Genomic DNA, 13,471 nt, shown 5'->3' on the forward strand with positions numbered 1-13,471 from the left:
AGATTCCCTCCTTTTAGAGATTAGGAGCACCCTGAGTTGTGAAGACTGCCCTTGCAATAAAACTAATATATGAAAATCAAAGTGTACAAAAATGCTAGATCATGGGGTCCATATAGTGAGGGGAGGGAAAGTGTTCTACAAGCGATTATCTTACAATATGGTGAATGCCACAGTCTGAGAAACACGGGCTGCTCAGCCCCACCTCCAACCTCCACTTCTTCCTCGTTTTTCTTTTCTCTGCAGAGTCCAGAAGTTACTTGCCTTCCTCCCACCCCACTTCTGATCCACAGTCCCCTCCATCTTCCTCTCACCCACGTCTCACCTTTTAAATGTTCAGTTTACCTTTTTTTAAAAAGTCTTACTCTCAGTAGCCTTTTTTGATCTTTTGTATTTATATGTGGGCAGTCTGTGGGTGGGAGGAAGGCATGCATGAGGAGCAAACCCAGGGCTTCACATATGCAAGGCATATGCTCCATCACTTGAGTCCCATCCTTGACCTCTGTTTGAGTTTTAAAATATTTTAAGTTGTGGGGCTGGAGCAATAGCACAGCGGGTAGGGCATTTGCCTCGCATGCGGCTGACCCAGGTTCAATTCCCAGCATCCCATATCGTTCCCCGAGCACTGCCAGGAGTAATTCCTGAGTGCAGAGCCAGGAGTAATCCCTGAGCATCGCCGATGTGACCCCCCCAAAAAATACCAAAAAAAATTTTTAGGTTGACCAGAAATATGTCTCAGTGGTAGAGCACTTGTTTGCATGTGTGATGCTGTGTATCAATTCCAGAAAAGCAGGGGAATGGGGGGAGGAAGGAAGGAAGGAGGGATGGAGGAAGGAAGAATAAAAAGAAAAGGAAAGAGACGAGAAAAGAAAAAAATTAAAATAAAATATTTTTGGTTTTCTACTTTAGACTGTTTGTGGGGTGATTGATTTGGGTTCTCCCCAGTGGTGCTTACAAGGATATAACAGTTCAATGTGAGAATTGCAAGGTTCTGGGGACCATTCACTGCAGTGCTGCTCAGGACCTGCAATGCTGGGGTTCACCTTGGTCACCTTGACGCCCAGCAGGAGTTGGGGTGCCAAGTGGTATTGGAGATCAAACTTGTATTGATCACATGCTAGGTATGCACCCAAACTTCTGTCCTATCTCACTCAGTGATGTTTAAAAACTTATTTCATTCCCAGCTTTATTGAAACGCAATCCAAAAATCTGAATATATTTAAGTTGTACAATGCGATGAGATAATAAACTATAGATACATTGTGAAGTATTTATCACCATGAATTTAATAAACACATCCATCATCTCCCATAATTCCCTTTGGATGATTCTGTTGTAGAAAAACTCCTGGAAAATACTAGAACAAGCCTTTGACTGAGAACCATATGAAGTTCACCAGATGAAGGGCTAGTCTGGGAATCTCTTGAGACAGGACCTTAACCTGTTTACAAAACCTGCGAGAATAGTTCTCCAGGGTCTAAGAAGAATGAGTGTTCTGAAGAAAGCCCTTTCTGCAGTGCTTTATCTTTTCTTGCAAAAGCAGGAAGGCTCGGAAGTCGAGAAGTCTGTGGAAGTGGAAGACGTGCTTCTCCGAGCGTTGGGAATGGTAACAGGCATCGGCAGGCGGGCAGCGAACCTCCGGGAGCCTTTGGGATGAGGCAGGATGTAGGCATGCCAACTTCATGCAGGAAAGGAACAATGGCTGTTTAATTTGCTTTTTATAGCAGAGCCCATTTGGGAAGAACAAGACAGGAGGATCTCAGAACTTCCTTTCCCCGAGGGTTGGCCCATCTGCTTGGGGAGAGGAGCGTGCAATGCAGGAAACTGTGCCAGCCAGGCCCCTGCCGCTGCCCAGAGTGGGGTCCTAGCCAGGATATGGGCTGCCTGGCCAGAGCCAATGACAGTCCTGGGAGCAGGAGCTGACTTCTGTCCCTGGAGTATGGAGACATATGCTCCCTGAGACACAATAAGGCTCCGTTCTCTCCACAAAGCTTCTTTTGTCCAGCATTCGAGGTGGGTGGGGGTGGGGGTGGGGGTGGGTGGGGGTGGTGAGGACTGGTGAACGAGAACTACAGATGAGCAGGAAGCTCACTCCTGCAAGCTAATAAACATTTAAGAAGATGGCATCAAAAAATTTCTAGACATCTTATCTTTCTGCCTTTAAAGGCAGAAGACAGGGAAACACCGTGCATTCACACATGCCTTGAATCTTTCAAGTGAATATCAATTTCTAAATGAAGTGACAGTTTGCAGTTTCCCTTTGATTTGGGGGCTCGTGATGGCTTATCCTGAAACTGTGGAGGTCAACACAGAGGTCAGAGCAGCTCTCGGCTGCTTTTAGAATTTGAGAGTGTATTTTTTTTTTATCATCTTTTCCTTTCTTGCGGCTTTGACATATTTTTGGAGTCCGCCTGGAAGTATTTTCTACTTTATTTTTTTCTTCCCCCTCATTCCTGCTGAAACTAATAAATGGCTTTGATGTAGGCATATGTAAAGTCAGAACAAATAAGCTCTGGAATGGGTTTCCTATGAATGGAACTGATAGCCCAGACTGCTCCCAAGCCTGTTTGTATTTTTTTCTCCTATCAAAGTTCCTGTCTGTCCCTCAGTGACCTCCAGATAAGAAAAGTCTTGTAACTTCATGAGGGGCTGAGTCAGGGGTCTTTCTTGAAAGTGAGGTTGGAGGTTTAAAAGCACAGGCCAGCTCTGGGTCAGAAGAACTGTGGGGGTGGGGGTGGGAGAACTTAGGTCCAAAATCTCAATGACATTTGCCACATCAGATGCTGGTAGTGTCTTTCTATGTGGCCTTTTTCACCTCTAAAGTGAGACAAAATCCACTGAGAGGCTCTTTCCCTGTCTTAAACTTTCCCTTTGATGGTTTAAATATACCTAAAAATCAAATATATATATATTTGATTTTGGGGTTATATCTGGTGATGCTCAGGGTCTCTGCACTCAAGAACTACTTTTGGAGGTGCTCAGGGGACCATATGGTATGCAGGGGATGAAACCTGGGTCAGTTGCATGCAAGGCAAATGCCTCACCCACTGCGCTCCAGCTCCTGATGAGTATTTCTTAACCCTTTTCACACTGTGGTCCCCTTCTGACCTTGTCTCATTTATTTACTTACCTTTTCTGGGGGAGGAAGGTGTTTGGGCCATTCCAAGTGATGCTCAGTGGTTACTCTCTGCTCTGGCAGAGACTAAACCTGAATCAACCTCATGCAAGGCAAGCTCTTTAATGCCTTTACTATTTCTCTGCCTACCCAACCTTCCTGTGGCCCCTTGTCCTACAGGTGGGCCACTTAGTTGCTTGCCATGGCTCTCTACTGAAGTGCTATTCACCTGTGGCCCCCTTTAAAATATCCTGGGAACCTACATAGGGCCATATAGCCCCCCCTCCACCTCACCCCATTAAGAAACTCTGCCTAGATGACATCATTTGGAAATGAGTGAAGTGAGTAGACTGTGACTGATAGAGGAGATAAGCGTGCAAATGTACATCCCAGGAGACTTGCGTGTGTTCTTAGTCACACATGTTCCGATGTGGTAGCAAGCATGAAGAATGCTGTTATGACTCCTCCAGACCTCAGAAATAGAAACATCTTAGGTCATTCAGTTTACCCATCACAACTCACATAGGATTCTGACTTTCTCTTCACCCTTGGCTGACTTCCTCTCCAAAGGCTCCTGGCTTGGGTGGAATGGAATGATCACTGAAGAACTCAGTATCAGGAAGATGTTTTAAAGAACCATAGCTAATGCTGCCATTCATCTAAGGGGACTGTACTCCTTTCACGGCTGAGTTCTGTCCAGGCCGCCAGAGGGTGATCTTCTGACTCTCCACTGAACCTAGAACAGGGCAGATCAGTTCTTTATCATGGGAGACATGCTGCTGGGGATAAAACCCAAGGTCTTACATATGCATGATAGATACTTACTGAGGATACAGCCCCACATTGCTTCTGAAGGAGAAAATTGCATTTATTTTTCTTCTTTTGGTCATATTGAGGATCTAACTTGGGGCCATGTGTTCTACTACTGAGTCACCTCCCTGACACATTGAACAAGTGTATTGTGTAAGTATTTAGAAGCTGAATGGCTCTCTCCTCTAAAGTTTGACAGATACAGGTAGGGATACTTAGCGATGTTGAGAATAAATATGAAAGTATTTATTCCTTTCATAAGATGGAGATTCAGATACACTTCTAAAGACCCTTTGAGGAGCCATTGAGTTACAAGAGACCATGGAGTCAGTCCAAAGTTAGTTGAGGGCTCAGCTATGGGACAGGAAGTAATCCCATAGAATTAGTCAAACCAGCCTAGAAGGAGCATGTAAGACAATGAATATCTCATGAATAACCCATTCTGTTCTGAGAGATATTGTACAGATCACTCCAAAATATTTACCCTTGGGGTAATTAAGAAATTGTCTTAAAAGATGGTAGTTGAGCTGGTATTTAGAGATTGAGGGCTATTAAGAAAAATATGGAGAAAGGGTTTGTGCAACAAGTGCAAACAGGAACATCATGGCTTGCTTGGGAGTTGACAAATCTATTATCTTTCTAGTCTTGTCTAGCACAAAGGCTGCTGGGACCAGACAATGAGCGCTTTCCAGACAATGAGGCAGGACTTGTTAGCACGGAGACTTAGTGGAGAAATATTTCCCCTATGAATCTTCTGTCCTCTGTTCTGACTGTAAGGAACAAAGAGACCCTCATCAAACATCAGCATTTCTCAGCCTGGGGTCCATTAGCTCCTCTGTAGATCTCAAGGACGTTCCATGAAGGCCACAGGTATAAATCACATCAATGGTATGAGACTTGAAACAACAGGTAGGATGGCAGACCAGGGGAAGTAAACAAGGTCAGAAAGTGGCAAGGTTGGAGAAAGGTTGAGGAACATGCCTTTAAAGCACAGCTTAAGTTCCAGAAGCTGGAAGCCCAAGCCAGGGATCAGGCACTGCCAGTTTCTTTTGGTATCTCAGCTTGCAGACACTATTTTCTGGGCAACTGTGCTCCTGCTTTCTCTTCCTCTTACTAGCTCTGTGGCTTCACACTTCACTTTGATGGCTTCACTGGAACTCTGTTACCTCTTTAAAGACCCTTATTCCTACTTTCTTTCTTTCTTTTTTTTTCTTCGCTTTTTGGGTCATATCCAGCAATGCACAGGGGTTACTCCTGGCTCTGCACTCAGGAATTACTCCTGGCAGTGTTCGGGGGACCGTATGGGATGCTGGGAATTGAACCCGTGTCATCTGCATTGAAGGCAAACGCGCTACCCACTGTGCTATTGCTCCAGCTCCTGTTCCCTACTTGCTTACAGTATCTACTATCTGGCTTCTCTTAAGCAGTCCCATATCAGAAGTTCTCATATGAACACTGACGACCCCTCCTCTGTATGTGAGAAGTCTGCATGAGCTAAGCCTGAGGCTCTTGGTTTCCCCAATCAATTGTTCATGCATTTGAGTCCATGTAACAGTTTTTCATGGCAATGGGAAGTCACTGATACTTCTTGCCTCGGATCACTGAATTTGAACCTGTGTTGTGATGCTCCAACAGTCAGAGGATGCAATTTCCTTTACCTACCATTCTCCGGTTCTGAAAGTTGGGGGATGGTGCCTTCACCTCAATGTGAAGTTGAGTACTTGTTTGTAAAGTGCCTGGGGTGTTCCTGATGAGCAATAGGAAAATAGGTAACACTTTATCCCATCAGTGAGCAAAAATGGCCTTGAGACCGCAGGTGTGGAGGCCCTAGGTGGCAGTTTGAAGGAATAGCAACAGAGCTAGCTCCAGTCATGTTCATTCCCCCATACCTAAGTTTCTGCCATTTTACCTTGACTTTTTGAAATCTTCAGCTGCTGGGGCTCTGCCCAGGGTGGGGAGGGAAACTCAACCCACCTTCCTCCAAGGGGCCCTGGTGAGGCACGAAGGCAGGAGACTCTGTGCTGTTCTCTTCCAGGAGCTGGGTTTTATAGTCTCTGGGTCTTGGCCATTGATGGGATTACACAGAGCTTAGTGCAGTTGGTGGGTGTAATGCCTACATACTGGAAGATGGGGGATCTGGGTAGAGGAGGCCCAGTCCCAATCCTGGCAGGCTTGGAGATCTACGCCCCAGGTCCCACACACCTGGGTTCCTCTGCCGGTTCCTTCATGTGAGAGGCTCGTCCGAACGTGTGGAGAGTGGGAAGGACACTGACCACTGACCACAGGTGAGGACAACCATCAACGTGTAATCCCATCAATGGCCAAGACCCAGCTCCCGGAAGAGAACAGCACAGAGTCTCCTGCCTTCATGCCTGGCTGTCCTCACCAGGGCCCCTTGGAGGAGGGTGGGTTGAGTTTCTCTCCCCACCCCAAGCAGAGCCCCAGCACCTGAAGTTCTCTGGTTCCAGCAATAGCCATGCTTAAGGCCACTCTCCACACGTTCAGACGAGCCTCACGCATGAAGGAACCGGCAGAGGAACCCAGGCATGCGAGACTCGGGGTGTAGATCTCCAAGCTTGCTTGGATTGGGACTGGTCCTCCTCCACCCAGATCCCCCATCATCCAGTATGTGGGTTTTACACCCACCAACTGCCCTCTGCGCCGTGTAATCCCATTAATGGCCAAGACCCAGAGACTATAAAACCCAGCTCCTGGAAGCTGGGACATCTTATTATCTAGTTCTTACACTGGAGAACCTGGCAGGCTACCAAAAGTATCCTGCCCACATGGCAGAGTCTGGCAAACTCCCCGTGTTGTATTCAATATGCCCAAAACAAGTAACAATGATGGGTCTCATTCTCCTGACCCTGAAAGAGTCTCGAATGTGGCTCTTTCTAAATCTCAGGGCTAGGATGAAGGAGACATTACTGGTGCCTGCTTGAGGAAATCATTGAACAACAGGATGACAGTGATACAGTGGTTTTGGAATCTTTAAAAATTCAGAAAGAAAGAAAGAGATAGAAAGAGAGAAAGAAAGAGAAAGAAAGAGAACGAAAGAATAAAAGAGAGAGAACGAGAGAGAGCAAGAAAGCAAGCTATTCTCTCTGTTGGAAGGGAGAGTTGAATACATTTTCTAGAATGGGCCAGTGTTTATTCATTCATCAAGGATTTCATAAATCTCGAATGAGGTGAAGTGACATCTTGCTCCAACTCAAATCTCAGAAGGAAGACATGGGGAACTTGTTTGTAACAAGGGAGGTTTGGGGATTTGAGGAATTGCATTCCCCATTCCCACCCCTACACACACACACACACACACACACACACACACACACACACACACACATGCATGCGCCTCTACATATAGGGTGGCCTCAAGTGGTTGCATTCCTGCCTGGAAGGGCTTTCCACTGCTACTCCAGTCTTCCCCTCAGGCTTTCTTAGGGTGTTCTGGGAACCTGTTTTAACTAGATGGGTTGAAATCCAATTCTTTCCAGTGGGAGCAACCACTGCCTTCTTGGTTACATTAAGTAGTAAAAGAGAAGCGTGCTGGGGTCCTGAAAGAAGCAATTATGGCCAGAGCCAGGACCTGGGTACCGGCTGCATGAATAACCCAGGGCCCCAGCTGCTGTGAATGGTTTCCATTCCCTCCAGAACCCCTGCGCATCTGAGAAGTGCTTAGTGAGACTATAAAGTCTCAAGTATCTTGGGGTTGCAACTGACGTGGCTACCAGTAACTGGCTGAAGAGTTTCCACTCACACCCCTCAGTGCACAGGCTCTGAATATATTTCTTTCTAGGTCTCAAGTGAGTTAGGTAACAGAAAGAAGAAGCCTGCACCCAGCACCCAGCACCCAGCACCCAGCACCCCCAGCAGTCACACCTTCATTAGAAGCAGCACTTCGTGCCCAGGCTTCCCTACTGGGCCCAGCACAGATCTGGTCGCTGACATTTGTTGCCCAGGTTTTTTCCAGCAGCATCTGGATCAGACTCTGGGGAGGGTCTAAACCAACCACAGAGTGGGGGGGTGGGTGGAAAGAGCCTCAGGTCTCTCCGCTGTCAGCTGGAACAGCTCACTGTACCTGCCGCCAGTTAGTTGAATTCAGAGTTTGGGGCCCTTGTATGCTTCTCCTAAGCCAGAGGGAGTGCCGGAGGACGTAATGAGGTTCAGGAATGGGGGTGGTGTGTGTGTGTGTGTGTGTGTATGTGTGTGTGTGTGTGTGTGTGTGTGTGTGTGTGTTAATAACCCTAACCCCTTGTAACTATTAACCCATCAGTGGGACTTCAACTATCCTCTCCTCATGGCACTGTCCAATCAGCTCCGACTCTCTCGAAGCACCAAACCACAGGACAGCTGCTCCTAATACTGGAACACAGAAAGAACTCTGCCAGCCAGCTGTAGGTTGGGTGCGAGTATATGAAAAGGGCAGGAACGAGGGACAATGGATGGGGCCCTTTGGGTTTTGACTGGTGAGACTGAGTCACCTTGTCTTTGAGAACTTTCTTAATTCTGCCCTTTTTCCTTCCTGAAGGATGTGAAATGTTATAAACTTATGTTACGGTGGAAGTAGATGGGTGAGGCACCAGGTAATCTAGTTAATTTAATTGACCCTTTAACTATCACTGCAGAAAACGTAGTCAGTCAAAATGGATCATGGAACTGTCTGGGGGCTGGAAATAGTAAGATAGAAAAGAAGGCCAGGCCCCGTAACTTTCTCTTCAATGCCTCACCAGTGCCATGGACTGGCTGGAAAATAGCAGTTCTTAACCTTAAACTTGAAAACAAAACAAACAAACCAAAGCCAAAGGGACAGAGTTTCAAGGTTAAAGGCTGAGAGAGGTAGGCAGTGGAGCCCGGTGACAAACCTGAGACCAAGACAGAACTTGAGTGGTGGACCGAGCCAGAATTGTGAGCCAAGGACCACGTAGATAGGACCAGCATAAAACAGTAAGGATAGAACAGTGAGGATCCATAACCAACTTCTCAAAGCTGTTGTTTAAGGAACTAAAGAGACAATACAGTCTGCCTTGCACAAGGGTGACCTGGATTTGATTCCTGGTACCACAGTATGCACCCCTGAGTCCCGCTAGGAGTGATCCCTGAACACAGAGTGAGGAATAAGAAATGTGTATCTCCACCCTCACAGCCCCCCATAAAAAGAAAATCTTTGAATAAATAACTATAGCTTCATAAACATCTGGAGTTTTGAATGCAAATATTTCGTGCAATACTCAAGAACTCTTATACATAGGAACAAAACTAGTTTTGTGATGGAAATGAAGAGTTATCCACAAAGAGAATTTCAGTGATGGACATGAACTCCAGGCCTGGAGGCCCTGATTGTGGTATTGAGAGGTCATTATGGAGTGCAGGCAGGGCTGACCCCTGCCCTCACTAGCTTACAGAATCTCTAAGGAATTCAGGAATTAAATGAGGTCATAATGCCTGGGCTCTGATTGGGTGGGAGGTATTAGGGTTTCCAGGAGAAGAGACACAGACTCACCTCTCTGACTAGAGAGTGGACGGTGGTCATCTGCAACTCAAAGGGAGATCCTGCCCCACATGCCAGCCAAGCCACTTTAAGCCTGGACTTGAGCCTTCAGAACAGTAAGGTAGGAGGTGCGCTGAGCAGAACAACGGAGCAGGGCAGGGAGAGGAGTTGATTGGGTAATGGAGACATCCCTCCTTCCCCCACTAGATCCCCTACCTGCTCCTCCCTCCCCGCCCCCAGCTGCAGCTGCCACTTGCCAGACAATTTGTATAAACGTCACTTAAATTCCATCCTGGAAGTGGGCCCCTGGAGCAAGACACCTTGTTAACAAAAACAGCTGGAGCATATTCTACAAATTAGAGGGATGGTGGATCATAAGTCCCCTCCAGACCTCCCCACCCAGCACTAAATCCCAAGGAACAATCCCCTCCTCTCCCTGCCTTACTTCACCCAGCTTCAGGTAGTGCTGGATGGGAGCTCCAGAACGAAGAGCAAAAGAGGTGTTGCAGTGTGTGGCAGTGAGACTGAGTATGATGACAGTGTGGGGGCACTCACCTCTGTTGGCTTGGGCAAGAAAAGGCCAAGGGGTAACCTGCCCAAGGAATCAGTACAGTCTCCAAGTCTGGCTGTATGAACACTGATACACTGCCTATCCCTCAGAACCAGATGAAGCATCCTTGTCTCAACATCCCAAAGATGTGTGTCTCAACACACCTGTCTGCACTACAGGTCAGTAACTGACTCATCAACACTCCCTGAAGATTAACCTCAGACATGCTGAGAAAGGATGGCAGAGATCCAAAGCAGTTCACGTTTTTGTGAGGTGGGGCCAAGACTTCTAAAGCAAACTCTTAAGCTCTTTGTAGTCAGTAATGAGCATCAGAAACTTGATGTGTGCTCTAGAGGAGAGCTCATTTCATTCCTGTACACATAGACTCAGCCCGTGGAGGTGGAAGAGCATTGTCCCCTAAACCATTGTCACCATATCAATTCAGTTTGGGCACATACATGAGTGATCTGCCATAGCATTTGTGGCTACATTGTGAGAAAGATGTGCCTTTCTCTCCCTGACAGCCAATAGGTATAGGGCAGAACACAGAGATACAGCAGGTAGTAGCCAAGAATTTTACAGAGTCCTCCCTCAGGTATCTGAATGACACATGTACATTTGGACCAAGTACAGGTCTACAAAGTGGGCTTTTCAACACTCCTCATCCAACTCCACCAGACTTCAATCAAGATTTTAGTGGCTTTCAGTTTCTAGTGGATGTTGTCCTTAAATGGGCTGCAGAGATAAAGCTTCAGGCCAAACTTTACAGCTTAATCCTTTTTCAAGCAAAAACAGTTATCAAATATGATTTCCGGGGTGTTGGCAAGAGATGTTGCATCATTTTATATTTTTAATTAATATTTGCACATGTGATTGCTAAAGTGAAGCATCCTGTTATTACTGAAATGTCTTCAATGAAATACTCATTACAAAAAGCAATATATCTCAAAAGCTATTGTAGAAACAGGGTTTTCAATTTTTTAATGTTTCTTGATACATTATTCATAATGTGAGAAGGTTCCCAAGATCATGTGATCCCCACCCATTTTTGTTGGTGTTTTTTCAGACTGTGCAAAACCTATAGCATTTTCTTATTCCCATGTGGAACAGAATACCAGTGTCTAATAAATTTTCTTTTTTTTTTTAAAAAAACTCAACCAAGTATGAATCTTGTTGATTTGTGATGTCTTTTTGTGTAACATAATAAGGTATTTTCTTTAAATATTAAAAAAAGAACTGTGAACTACTGATTTCAGTTGTTTGCAGAGCCACTTGGTGGCATTTTGTCACAGAGACTACAGGGGACTAAGACAGGAAGTAGCCCCGCTCCCTGGGTCCTTCCGAGCCATTCCACACTCACTCTTTCCCTCACATTTGGTCAGTCCTGTTTGGTTCCTAATTGTCCCTGTCAGTTCACTTCTGACCCAGAGTCTCTCAGGCACTTGCTTCTCATACCATTATTGTCCCCTGTCCCCAGGCAGGGAGAGTAAAAGGCAAACCGTGTGGAGATGGATATTTCTGTGACATCTCAATCTGAAGCAATGATATCTACATCTGGGTTATTCTGTTGGTTTTCCCAAGATCTGACCTGTCCAGACAAAAGGGAGCATCTTCCCAACCAATCATCTATCTTTAACTGCAGTGAGGACCACAATTTTTCCCTCTTTATGTTAAAGAAGATTTTAGATACATACAATTGAAACGATGGTGGCACGAATGTCCACCTATCCTTTACCTAGACTGAAAAATTGCTAACATTTGTGATATGTGACTGGATCACTTAAAAAGTAAAGTGTACATGAGACTGGGGAGATGGCTCAAGTGGAAGAATGCACGCCTAGCACATGCAGGGTCTTGAGTTTGATTCCTGAGCACCACATGATCCCCTGAGCACTGCCAGGTATGGCTCCCATGGCCTCCAAGCACCGGTCAGCCAGAACCATGAATTTCAACCACTAGGCAAAAAATAAAATTGCATACCCCGCTGTAACTCTGGACCCTGCAATAACCATGCCAATAATATTTCAGCTTCCACCCTCAGAGACATTTTACAAATTACTCCATACACAAAATAACATGAACAGTATCTCTGTAATATTCATTGTTTTTCAAAACAGCCCTTTTTGCTGTTGTTTCTGTTATTTTGCCCTTCATTTTGGGACCATGAAATAATATTTTATTTGTCCTTAAGATAGGCAGTGGATGTCCAGTCTAAACTGGGAAATAGAGTTACCACATGTTCAGCCCTTTTGGAAAACAGTATGGATGATTCTCAAAAAATTAGAAATTGAGCTCCCAATTGACCCAGCAATACCACTCCTGGGAATATATCCCAGAGAGGCAAAAAAAAGTATAGTCAAAGTGACATCTACACTTGTTTGTTCATTGCAGCACTGTTTGCAATAGCCAGAATCTGGAAAAACCTGAGTGCCTGATAACAGATGATTGGTTAGAGAAACTTTGGTACATCTACACAATGAAGTACTATGTAGCTGTTAGAAAATATAGAGTCATGAAATTTACATACAAGTGGTACTACATGGAAAATATCATGCTAAGTGAAATGAGTCAGAAAGAGAGGGATAGACATAGAAAGATTGCATTCATCTGGGGAACATAAAGTAACAAAATAGGAGACTAACACCCAAGAATAGCCGAGATAAGTACCAGGAGGTTCACTCCATGGCTTTGAGGCCAGCTGCACATGCTAGGGGAAAAGGCAGCTCAGATAGAGAAGGGAGCACCAAGTAAAGGGTATTGTGGGGATCCTCCCAAGATGGGAGATGCATGCTGAAAGTAGACTATAGACTGAACATGATTGCCACTCAGTGCCTCTTTTGCAAACCACAGCACACAGAAGGAGAGAGAACAAAATGGAATGCTCTGCCAAAGAGGCAGGGTGGGATGGGGAGGATGGGGGGCAGGAGGGATACTGGGATCAGTGGTGATGGAAAATGGACACTGGTGGAGGGATGGGTACTCACACATTGTATAATTGAAACCCAAGCACAAAAATTTTTAAGTCTACAACTGTACCTCATGGTGTTTCACTAATAAAAATTTAAAAAGAAAAGTTACCACATCTTAAATATTGGATTCATGTGTGATCAGGATAGAGACAAGCTAGGCTGTTTAGAAAATGGAAAGGCTGTCAATCTCTAATACAAGCCCAAGTACAGATTAAATATATGGTTGCATCTAAAGAAAACCCTTTGAATTTGGGAAAGGGAGGGGGAGCTGAGACCCAGAACTATCGGGTCTGTTCATCAGGCACAGGGAAAATGTTTGTTTTCCTGGATTGGATCGCACACTGAGTCTATTAACTTTCTTATAGATTAACCCATATGTGTGTCTTTCAAAGGAAACCTGAGTACATATAGCATTGTCAGGAGGCTCAAAAGGGGCTCTGTGTGGCCTGATCCCTAGGAGGAGAGAAAGGACAGCATGGATATTTCAAGCGTGATGTTGCAAATAATTCTCCTAAGTCACCCAAGATAGAAGTGACGTT

General features: G+C 45.4%; 1 pseudogene; it reads left to right on the plus strand.

The window, feature by feature from the left end:
• Window positions 1-1,483: 1,483 nt before the first annotated feature.
• On the plus strand, window positions 1,484-10,817 carry LOC130025987 (homeobox protein TGIF1-like; annotated as a pseudogene).
• Window positions 10,818-13,471: the final 2,654 nt, after the last annotated feature.

Source organism: Sorex fumeus, unplaced genomic scaffold (assembly GCF_029834395.1).
Source record: "Sorex fumeus unplaced genomic scaffold, SorFum_2.1 ptg000033l, whole genome shotgun sequence".
Lineage (NCBI taxonomy): Eukaryota > Metazoa > Chordata > Mammalia > Eulipotyphla > Soricidae > Sorex > Sorex fumeus.